The sequence below is a fragment of the Fukomys damarensis genome, unplaced genomic scaffold, assembly GCF_012274545.1.
Source record: "Fukomys damarensis isolate Sample0158 unplaced genomic scaffold, DMR_v1.0_HiC HiC_scaffold_39, whole genome shotgun sequence".
Taxonomy (NCBI): Eukaryota; Metazoa; Chordata; class Mammalia; order Rodentia; family Bathyergidae; genus Fukomys; species Fukomys damarensis.
Window position 1 is genome coordinate 9,790,758 of NW_022900951.1, and position 11,175 is coordinate 9,801,932.

Genomic DNA, 11,175 nt, shown 5'->3' on the forward strand with positions numbered 1-11,175 from the left:
CTCGGGAGGCTGAGGCAGGAGGATCGCTGTGAGTTCGAGCCCAGCCTGAGCTACATAGTGAGTTCCAGGCCAGTCTCAATTACATAGTGAGACCCCATCTCAAAAAAAAAAAAAAAAAAAAAAAAAAAAGAATTAAGATGTGCAGAATACACGTACAAATACATGTACCAACTCCCCACAATAAATGGAATCATTATGTACTGCAACCACGAACTAATAAAAACAAAATGACTAAAACAGCCTGCTTGAAGAGAGAAAAGTGAGGGGAATGTGAGAGAGACTTTCCTGCCTCTGCTGTTATTTCAAATGGCAAGCTGTCATTTTGGGGATAGCACGCCCTAAACCCCATCACCATTCATATTGTAGTATTGCTCTTGTCACTTAAGAATCTCCAGGAAGCTGGGGTGGTGGCACATCCCTGTAAAGCCAACTACTGAGGAGACTGAGGCAGAAGGACTGAAAGATCAGGGCCAGCCCGGACCGCACAGTAAAACTGTATCTCAGGAAAGACAGACTTTGATTTATTTACAAGTAGAGACAACTAGATACTTGTCTTTGGAAATTCTGATTAGTACAGCCTTTTTAGACAGCTCACTGGATAAACCTAATGTTGATAACCTGTCACTGAGGCTCTTGTTGCTTGAAGTGTAGATTACAGATTAGCAGCACTAGCAGCCTTTTTAGAAATATACAGAATTATGGGTCCCACCCTAGTCTTACAAAATAAGAATTTGCATTTCAACAAGACTCTCAGGGGATCTACATGTGCATTGAAGACTCAGATACCTGAAAAGCTAATTATCTACTACTAAGGAAAGACTCCTCAAAACAAACTGAATTTCCTCGTAAGATATATTCTTTTGATCAACTATTAGGCACTAGGCAGGCACTTTTGGGGGAAGCACCTCTATTTTTAGGGGAAAAAGCTGCGGCCCCTTAAATAACTGTTAACATACTTTCAAAATTGGTTTATTTTTTGAGCTAAAGCACTAACTCATTCTTTTCAGGTCACCTAGTATAAGCATTGCTTCTTGTAACACTAAATTCTGCAGAGAGGTGAATGCATCTGCCATCTTGAACATGTGGTATATGACCTTGAACTGAGTCTATTCAGAAACGTACCCACCTCTACATGGGATTAGGAGTCCTTGCTAGATGAATATAAGTAAGTTTCCTCAATAAAAGCCCTTTGCCTTCTCCAGTCATCTGTTGATGGGTATGCAAGCTGCTTCCAGGATTTAGCTATTACAGTCTGTGCTGCTATGCATGTTCTGCAGCAGTACGATGTCTTAAACTCTTCGGGGAAGATACCTAGCAGGGGAATCGCCGAGTCAAATGGAATTTCTAATTTCAGTTCTCTGAGAAATCTCCATACTGATTGCCGCAATGGCTGTACTAGTGTGCATTCCCATCAACAGGGAGGGAGGGTTCCCTTTTCACCAAAGCCTCACCAGCATTTCTTATTTGATTTCTTAATGATTGGCACTCTTTCCAGAGTAAGATGCACTCTTGGCCTTTTTTTAATTTGCATTTCTGTAAAGGCCAGACATGTTGAGCATTTCTGTTCTTGTTGACTATTTGTACTTCTTCCTCTGTGAAGTATCTGTTGATTTCACATGCTCATTTCTTGACTGAGTTTTTAATTTTAGGTGATTTGACTTGAGTTTTTCATATATTCTAGATATTAGTTCTGTCAAAGGAGTAGCTGCCAGAAAAATTTTCCCCCTTCTGTAGGTTGTCTCTTCATTCTACTAGTCGATACTTTTGCTGTACAGAAGCTTGTTAGTCTTACACAATCCCGTTTGTTAATCCTTGCTGTTACAGTATTCTTATGTGTTTTTTTTTTCTTTTGGTTTTTGAGACAGGGTCTCACTATGTAGTTGAGACTGACCTGGAACTCACTACGTAGCCCAGGTTGGTCTCGAACTCACAGCGATCCTCCTGCCTCAGCCTCCCAATGCTGGGATTACAGGCATGTGCAAACATGCCCGGCTTAGGTTTTTTTTTTTTTTTTTTTAAGAAAATCCTTTCCTATACCTGTGTCAAGTGTTTACCTATTTTATCTTCCAGTAGGTTTAATGTTTCTGGGCGAATGTTTAGATTTTTGACCCATTTTGATTTTAATTTAGTACATGGTGAGAGATTTGGGAGCAGTTTCAATCTTCTACACTCAGATATCCAGTTTCCCCAGCACCATTTGCTGACTAGGCTGTCTATCCTCTAACAAATGCTTTTGGCCCCTTTGTCAAAGACCAAACAGCTGAATGTGTCTGGGGATGTTTCTGTATCTTCTGTTCTGTTCCATTGATCCCTGTATCTGTTTTAAGAAAATGTATCTATATATAATAGACTATTACTCAGCTATAAAGAATGACACATTTTGAGATATTTGTAGGAAAATGGATGCACCTGGAAAATACAATGTTGCGTGAAATAAATCAGACACACAAGCTTAAATAGTATATGATATCTCTCATTTGAATGAAGTACAAAGAGAAGAATGGATGGATAGAAGGGGACAAGGGGATGGATCTCTTGCAATAGGGAAGGAGCCCAAGGGAACAAGGGTGAGAGGTGAAGAGGAGGAATAGAGGAAATAAGAAGATAAGCCATGTACAGGAACCTAATAACCTCAATGAATGTAGACATTATATACCATAACATGACATGGGGTTAGTATCAACAAGAATGAAAATTGGGATAGGGAAGTTAGAGAAGGGAGACGGGAACTAGATTGAAAGAAGAAACAAGCTGTAGTAGACACATGTCCATTCCCCAAAATGGCTGTAAACTGCGCTGCTGCAAACATGTACTAAGATAATTTTTTAAGAAAAAAAAAAAGGTCTTTGCTTTCTTGGTTGGTACTTTTTAGGTACACAGTACATCATTGGGATCTTGTACCTTCACATAAGATATCTTGGTTATTTTTTTCCCCATCCCTCTGCCCTCCCTCCAACCCCCTCCATTTTTCCCTATTTACAAAGACTTTGTTTCCATTTTTTCATTTTCTCCTATTCTTTTTCTTTTCCCTTCTTTCCTTTCCCCTACCCCTACCACTTCCCCTACTCCTTTAGACCATTTCTTCATATTTCACATTATAAGTTATACAATTTGAACCTTATTTACACTTTTAGTTTTTCACATGAAGAGAAATTATTTTGTATTTACTCAAGTGTGTTCTATTTCATTTGAGTATGGTCTCAATGCGCATCCACTTAGCTATAAATGACTCTAGTTTCTCAGTCTTAATGGCTGAATAGTACTCTGTTTTACAGAAAAACCACATCTTCTTTATCCAGTCTCCAGTTGATGAGCAATTAGGCTGTTTCCAAGTTTTAGCTATTACAAACTGTGCCGCTATAAACATGGGTGTGCATATATCTCTGTGATATGATTCTTTCAATTCTTTTGGAAAGATACCCAGCAAGAGGGATAGCTGGGTCAAACAGAACCTGTAATCCTAGTTCTTTGAGGTATCTCCATATTGATTTCCAGTGGTTGCACCAGTCTGCACTCCCACCAACAATGGAGAAGGTCTCCTTTTTCCCCACAAGCCCAACAGCATTGGTTATTGGTTGATTTCTCAATAGCAACCATTCTTTCTGGGGTGAGGTGGAATCTCAGTGTTATTTTCACCTGCATCTCTCGAATGACCAGTGATGTTGAACATTTTTTCCTATATTTATTTGCTGCTTTTACTTGTCTGACAAATGTCTGTCCAATTCAGATGCCCATTTTTGAATTGGGTCTTTATATTTGGCACGGAATCATCTTTTTGAGTTCTTCATATATTCTAGATAGTAGACCTTCATCTGAGGAACAGCTGGAAAAAAAAAATTTCCCCACATTGTAGGTTGTCTCAGCTGTTGGTGGTTTCTCTTGCAGTGCAGAAGCTTTTTAATAACATGAGATCCCAGTTGATTTTTTTTTTTTTTTTTAGTTGTTGATTCTTTGTACTAGTTCCCGTGCTACTGAGGATTTGTGAAAAGAACAATTCTTTAAAGAATGTCCACAATATGTCCTTGCTTTCTGCAAGTTGTAAACCGCTCTCCACTCTTATCCCCTGGTTGCGCTACTCTTATAGACAGCTAAGTTAGGCAGAAATACTGTAAGCAATCAGACAGGGCTAGGCCCTTAAGGGAGTCAGTGCAGAAGATGAGCACACACATCACAACTGTGGCTGGAGGCCATCTGTCAAAGACGAGGCCTCAAGATAAACATGACCATGCTTACATGTCTCAGCTGTTAAGCAATAAAGATTGTATTATAATTGGTATCACCTGGTCCAACAAAGCATGGCTATATACAAGTCACCCCGGTGGGTAACCAGGACCTCCTGATCCATCCCTTCCTAAAAAGGTCTTTGTTCTTTCCACATACACTTGCCGCATGACCTGCTACCCCATTGGATCAGTATTACCTGTGTCTATACTTGTAACCATATTGGTTGATCATTGTACCCACCTCAAGATTTTGTTCTATGAAGCTTCCTTTGAGAAGTGGGCTCCTTGGCAACCTATTTTTAGTTCCCCTCCTGTCTCAGGAGCTTTCTCTCTCAATAAATTTTCCTACTCTTAACTTGTATTGTTTCTTAGAATTCATCCTTCGATTTTGAGGAACAGGAACTCAGCGTATCTGACATTAAGTAGGTAGGGAATTTTATTATTTCCCCTATATCACTATGAGCTTTGCACTCACCAAGAGGTTAATCCACTGCATTAGTGACACAAACAGGAAGGATGTGTACATGTGAAGAGGAAACTCACTCGATTTATCCTGAACTTAATACTCTTAAGCCTAAAATTCTAAATTAAGCTGTTTTGGAAATGAAAACTGTCACGAAGTCAAGACTATGTATATTGCTATAATTTCTGCAATACAAATACTGTGTGTCTAAACTTCCAGAGGGTTAAATACGTTTTATATTCAGTGCCATATCCCTTCAAGCAACTACAGAGGCTTACTGTAAACTGCACTATCTTTCACTTCCTCAAAAAATATTTATTAAATATTAGTGTTGGGGCCTGGGACATATATCCCCAAAATATGGCAGTATTAAGCCATACTTAATCTACATAAAATGAAAAGTCCTTGAAAGCATTCCTGCTCCTCTCCCATACAAGGGATGAAAGGGCTCTCTGGAATTCCCCTCATCTGCATAATCCCACACTGCCAAGGGAGCACAACTGCTTTCCACTCTCACCCCCAAATCCCACTCTCTCCCTCAAAAGAGTGTGGAATGTAATTACAGCTGGGTGGGCTTTCCTTACAAGATAATACCAGTCCCTTGGGCTTATTCAAGTTCTAGAGATTCCAGTCCATCCATTCCCCCAATAACCATTTATAAGCCCTCAAAATTGTCTATACTCCCCGTTTTCCTCCTCCTCCTCAACAGAAAAAAGGGTATAAAAGTCAGTGAAAAATGTGAAGTAGATGGATAAATTGTGATCTCCAGGACCTGATGTTTTCTTTTTCTTTTTCATGTTAACAAGTGAATATGCCTTTTCTTCTATGTAATCTTATATCAGTATATTTTAGCAAACCCTTCACCCCTATGTTATGAGCTGTTTAGGTGTTGGGGCCACAACTTAGAATGAGAAAGTCTTGATAATTGAGAAGCTTATAGGTCTGGGCAGGCGGCACTGACCTGTTGTGAGGAAGGTCACAGGAAGATCTCCAAAGACAAGAATACAGTTAGAAGTCTAGAGAGCACAAGTGAGAGGGTTAGTGGGATAAAATGAGGAAGTGAGGAAGCAAAATAGTGTGGCTAAAAATGGCTGGGAAAGGACGCATAAAATTCTGCAATACATGCATATAACAGAATCCTGCGTGTGGACTTCTCGCAAGAACTTGAGGTTTTTTTTTTTAATTAATTTAGTTTAGTGGTCAATTTTAGCTATACATAACAATCACATTCATCATAGGAAATCTGTACCTGTGCATGATACATCTTATTTTTTCCCCAATTCCCGACCCTCCCTTCAACCTGTCTTCCCTTCCCTGTCCCCCTATATAAATTTTGGAGAAAAATCCTTTCATAATTAAAGTGTGACTATAGCTGTCTAAGGCCTAATGTTGCCTTGCCTGTGGCTGGCCATGGCAAATGGAAACATAACTCTGTTTTGCTTCTGGTCACCAACTGAGGCCTCAATATTCCTGTGAAACTGTGTTTCAAGGGCAAGACTACATCAGCTGTTTCTGCTGAGAGACAAATTCCTCATCAGTTTAACTCATCCCACCTACTATTTAAGCATGCTCTCCTTACAGTCCTTATCAACATAAAATCCTCATCAGCATAAAATCTGCATAGACCTAGGATTACCTTTGCCTCCTAAGAAACCTGATATTTCCCCTAATTATTGTGTGTACCCAATGAGAGTCTTTGTCTCTGCCTGCTGAGGCACTAGCCTCCCAGTCTCCCATATATTTTGAAATTACGCAAGTCTCTAATGTCCTTTTTACTTTAGCATTTGCCATCCCCCTTTCTAGGCAATCAAGGATTGACTGACCTCTGATACTTCCCCTCCTTATTTACAAAAGCTTTGTTTCCATTTTTTCCTTCTTTTCCCTTTTTTTCTTTTCCATTCCTTCCTTTCCCCCTCCCTAGCTTTCCTTCCACTTTAACATTTGCTTCCTATTTCACAATATCTATTATACATTTTGGTCCTTATTTACCCTTCTAGTTTCTCACACCAGAGAAACAATATATTTACACAACGTGTGTCCAATTAGTTTCACTTAACAGTATGGTCTCAAGGTGTAACCATTTACCTAGAAAAGTCTCAAGTTTATATCCTTTATGGCTCAGTAGTACTCCACTGTATTTAAAAAAATCCAACTCAGTCCAAAAATAGGTATCTGAAATGAATAAATACTTCTCAGATGAAGAAGTACAAACGGCACATAAATATATGAAAAAATCTTCAACATCATTGGTCATTTGATACAAATTAAAACAAGGCTGAGATTCCATCTCCAGGACGAATGGCTTTTATCAAGAAATACAAGATCCCAATGATAAATGTAACTGTACTGTATACCTAAAATGTACCAATAAACTCAATGAGGAAAAAAAAAAAAAAGGAAATCAACCAATACAAATGCTGGTGGAGGGCCGGGATCTAGCTCAGTGGCACTGTGCCTGCCTCGCAAGTACAAGGTCCTGAGTTCAATCCTCATACTGAAAAAATGAGTGCTGGTGGGGCTGTGGGGATAAAGAACCCCTTCTCCACTGTTGTTGGGAGTGTAGACTGGTGCAACCAATGTGGAAATCAATAGAGAGATTAAACTAGAGGTTCCATCTGACCCAGCTATTTCCCTTCTACATATCTTCCCAAAAGAGTTAAAAGCATCATACCATAGCGATATTTGCACACCCATGTTCACAGCAGGAGTTTGTAATAGCTCAATCTTGGAAATAGCCCAAATGCCAACTCAGCAGGTTTTTGATAGGATAACCTAGCTCGTATGGGAAATATGAAGAGACCGTGGCCATTAAGCACTCACTAATGTGCCTTTTCATAATCCACCCTGCACCGTAGGACGTATTTTTATTTTTACTTACCTTCTTACCTGGCCCAAACTTGCTCTGTAGAGCCTGTTTTTTCCTCTATCCTTCTGGGTTTTTTTTTCTACCTTTAACACGTGAAAATTTGAGACCATTTTTGCTTGTTTTGTTCAATTATTTCTTTAGGATAGAAAAGACCTAGAAATTACCTCTAAAAGGAGACTCCAGCAGCCCAGAATCTGGGAACAGGCATTCCAAGTTAACAACAAGAAACAAAGCTAAATTTTGCAATGAACTTGAAATATGTGAGGAATGGTGAATTCATTTTGGCTGGAGTTTAGGAGAAAAGCAAGGAATGCAGAATAGGAAGATGGGGAGGTAGATTGGGAGTGTTCTGGATTACAAATTACAGTGTTCTGGATGATAGCCTATAGATCCTTAACACTCTCAGTATAAAAAATGAAATCGAGAAATAAATAGTAGATATTAAGCAGAACAATGAGTGACCTCCACAGGTTTAGGTTTAGGGGAAGAAATTCTAGGCAGGGCTTGGCAGATAATCTACAACAGTACCTCAAGCAAGTTGTTGAAGTATTGAGGAGGTGTCTGATTTGGGAGGTGTTTTTGAGAATTAGTAGGACATATTGGTTACTTAGGTGTAGGGATAAAAAGATGCTAAAGATCCCTGGGTTTCTAGCTCAAGGATGTGAGTGGATGGTAATACTGCCAGCTGAGGGAGGAAACAAAGAAAAGTAAGGTGGGGAGAGAGGTTAGTTCTTGACATATTCTAATAGAAGTGTGTGTGTGTGGAGTTTCCGAGGGAACAAGACCCAAAACTAGGCTATGGCTTAGTCTCAAAGTGCCTACTTATTAATGGCTATTAATTGCAAAGGAGGAAGAGAAACCTGGAGGACCGACACCTTAACTAAAATAGTCAGCACAAAAGTTATGTGGCAGGGTTTCTGAAACAATACATCCATAAGGACACAAACTCTATCACTTAGGAACTCTTATCACTACTTCATAACCACTTCTAATGAGAAACAGTTGACAACCTTAAACAGAAGGACACGTTACAAAACAGCTGCCCCATCTTCTTCAAAAATGTCAATGCCAGGGCTGGGGATATAGCTCCGTGGTACAGGACTTGCAGGCATAAAGCTCTGGATTCAATCCTCACTACTGCAAAAACAAAAGCCCCAAATGTCAGTACCATTAAAGACAGGCTGAAAAGCTGTTCCACATTAAAAATGATTGAAAAGACATAACAGGCCAGGCATAATGACACATGTTTGTAATCCCAACACTCCGGCAGGCTGAGACAGGAAGATCACAAGTTCAAACTCAGCCTGAGAAAGTTGGTGAAAGCGTTTCAAAAAATTTTAAAAAACGCGTTGGGTATGTAGCTCAGTGAGAAGGCCCTGGGTTCAATTCTGGATTTAAAAAAGGAAAGAAAGAAAAAAGAAAGCGACAGTAAAATAAATGTACTGTGTGGGTCTGGGTGAGGCCTGGGACCAGGCAGATAAATTGCTATTAAAAACACTACCTGCCGAGTTCTATCCCCGGCACCAAAAAACAAACAAACAAAAAACACTACCTGGATTCTGCTCCTGTAGCATAGGAGCACCTCGTGAGCTGTGGAGGCTGTGTACGTAGTTCAGATGCTTCCTAATGCTTCGCTCAGTACTGCCTCCCGCACATGCGTACATTTCGCTTTGCGTGTAACATCCGGGCACTATGCGCCCGGTGGGGGTGAGAGTGACTCTTGACGGCGTCTTCCACTATCCGCGAGAGTATACCGAGGCGGTGGACTTTGGGCTGTGTGAGAGGTTTCTGAAACTTACGTATTTTTAAAACTGTGTTTAGTTCCCACTCCCCCTCCCCACTTCATTCTACCAAATAAGCCTCAAAAGTGTTTCCTACCTCTTACATTTGAACAAATTTTGTTCGATGGTATTGGAGGAGGAGAAAGAAAGATGGCTGCCGGTGACCGTCTTCAGTGCTGACGAAGTGCCCCAGGCGTTTCAAACGCAGAGCTGAATAGGTGTTTTATTGAAACTAGGTTGCAGCAACCTAAGCAAAGTAGATAGAACCACAGACAGTAGAGATTCAGTGTGTGGTTTATTGACATGTATAAAAGAAGATCCCGAAGAGAATGAAGCTTTCTAAAGCCGAGGGAAAACATTTCATGGTCAGGTAAACAGACAGTCAAAGCAAAACTGACAAAATTGCCCAATATCAGGATGTGAGCAAGTAATGGATTAAATTCCAAAGATAAGAAATTGCCATAGATTTATTTTCGGGGGGGGGAGGAAAAATACGAAGTATGTATAATAAGGCTTTTGCTTGAGTGTCACAGGATAGAAGATTCACAAAATATGTGTGTGATTTTATTTTATTATTTTTTTGGTACCAGGGACCGAACTCGGGACCTTGATCTTGTGAGGCAGGCGGCAACACCACTGAGCTAAATCCCCAGCCCCGTGTGTGATATTTTTTAAGGGGAAAGCTGTGTATGACTCAGTAAGTCTTTATCAAGTCACATGTGAAAGCCACAAAAATAATTCTCCCTTGTATAAGAGCTCAGAAGAGTCCAATCTTTCTGAAAATGTTACTATATATACCATAAATGCATGAAAGATTAATAAAGAATTTTGAAATAGAAGTCTGTAGAAATCCAGATAAGTATAAAAATCAAATTAGGAAGTAAGTCCAAATAACTATTCTAAATGTGCTTTTCAAAGGACTGCAAATGTTAAAAATAATTCAAATTTTATTTTTTTGTTTTTGAATCCTTTTTAGTAAAAACAATTTGATTCAATTAAAAATTATTGAGGGCCGGGGATTTAGCTCAGCAGTTCGGTGGCCTGCCTTGCAAGTGCAAGGACCGGAGTTCAATCCCCGGTACCAAAAAAAAAAAAAAATTATTGAAACTTGGTAAAACTCAGTACTACATAGTAGGTAATATTACTATGTATTTATGGCTAAGTTTTCTAAAATGGGATTGCACTATAGTTTCATTAGAGAATGGCATTGTTAGTAGAAGACACTGAAGTACCTACGGGTAAAAGGTTGTACGTATGTGTTATGAGAATGAGAGAGTGTGAGAGCCCAAATGTAGCAAAATATTAATAAATGGTGAAACTGGATAAAGGATATATGGAAGTTCTTTGTAGTATTTTTGTTCTGTTTATTTTTTTGAGACTGTGTCTCAGTGTAGTTCAGGCTGGGCTTCAACTCACTATATAGCCCAGGCTGGCCTTGAACTCACAATGATTCCCCTGCCTTGGCCTCCCCAGTGCTGGGATTACAGGTGTGCATTATCACACCTGGCTGCTTTGTAGTATTTTTGTACATTTTCTATACATTTTGATCATTTCAAAATAAAAAGTTGGTGGGTTTTTTTGTCAGTTTTGGGGATTGAACCTCCTTCTTAAACTACATTTTCAGTCCTTTTTTTTGTTTTGTTTTGAAACAGGGTCTCATTAAGTCACTAAGGTACCCAGGCTGAGCTCAGCTTATGATCATCCTGCTTCAGCATCTCAGAATGCCTGGGACATGCTTAGCTAAAAATAAAATGTTTAAAAGTAGTTTTTACAAATGAAAGATCTTGAAAGGGAGTGAAATCTATCACAAAGAAAGTAAAACATTTTACAGTACTATTACAA

The 11,175-nt window shown here is 39.4% G+C and overlaps 1 long non-coding RNA gene across 1 annotated transcript in view; it reads right to left on the minus strand.

The window, feature by feature from the left end:
- Positions 1-9,203, minus strand: part of LOC104855179 — a 23,236-nt gene extending 14,033 nt beyond the window's left edge. The window contains exon 1 of the long non-coding RNA XR_778332.1: positions 9,105-9,203. This is a non-coding gene — a long non-coding RNA (uncharacterized LOC104855179). The remainder of the gene's footprint in view (positions 1-9,104) is intronic.
- Between the last annotated feature and the right edge of the window lie 1,972 nt (positions 9,204-11,175).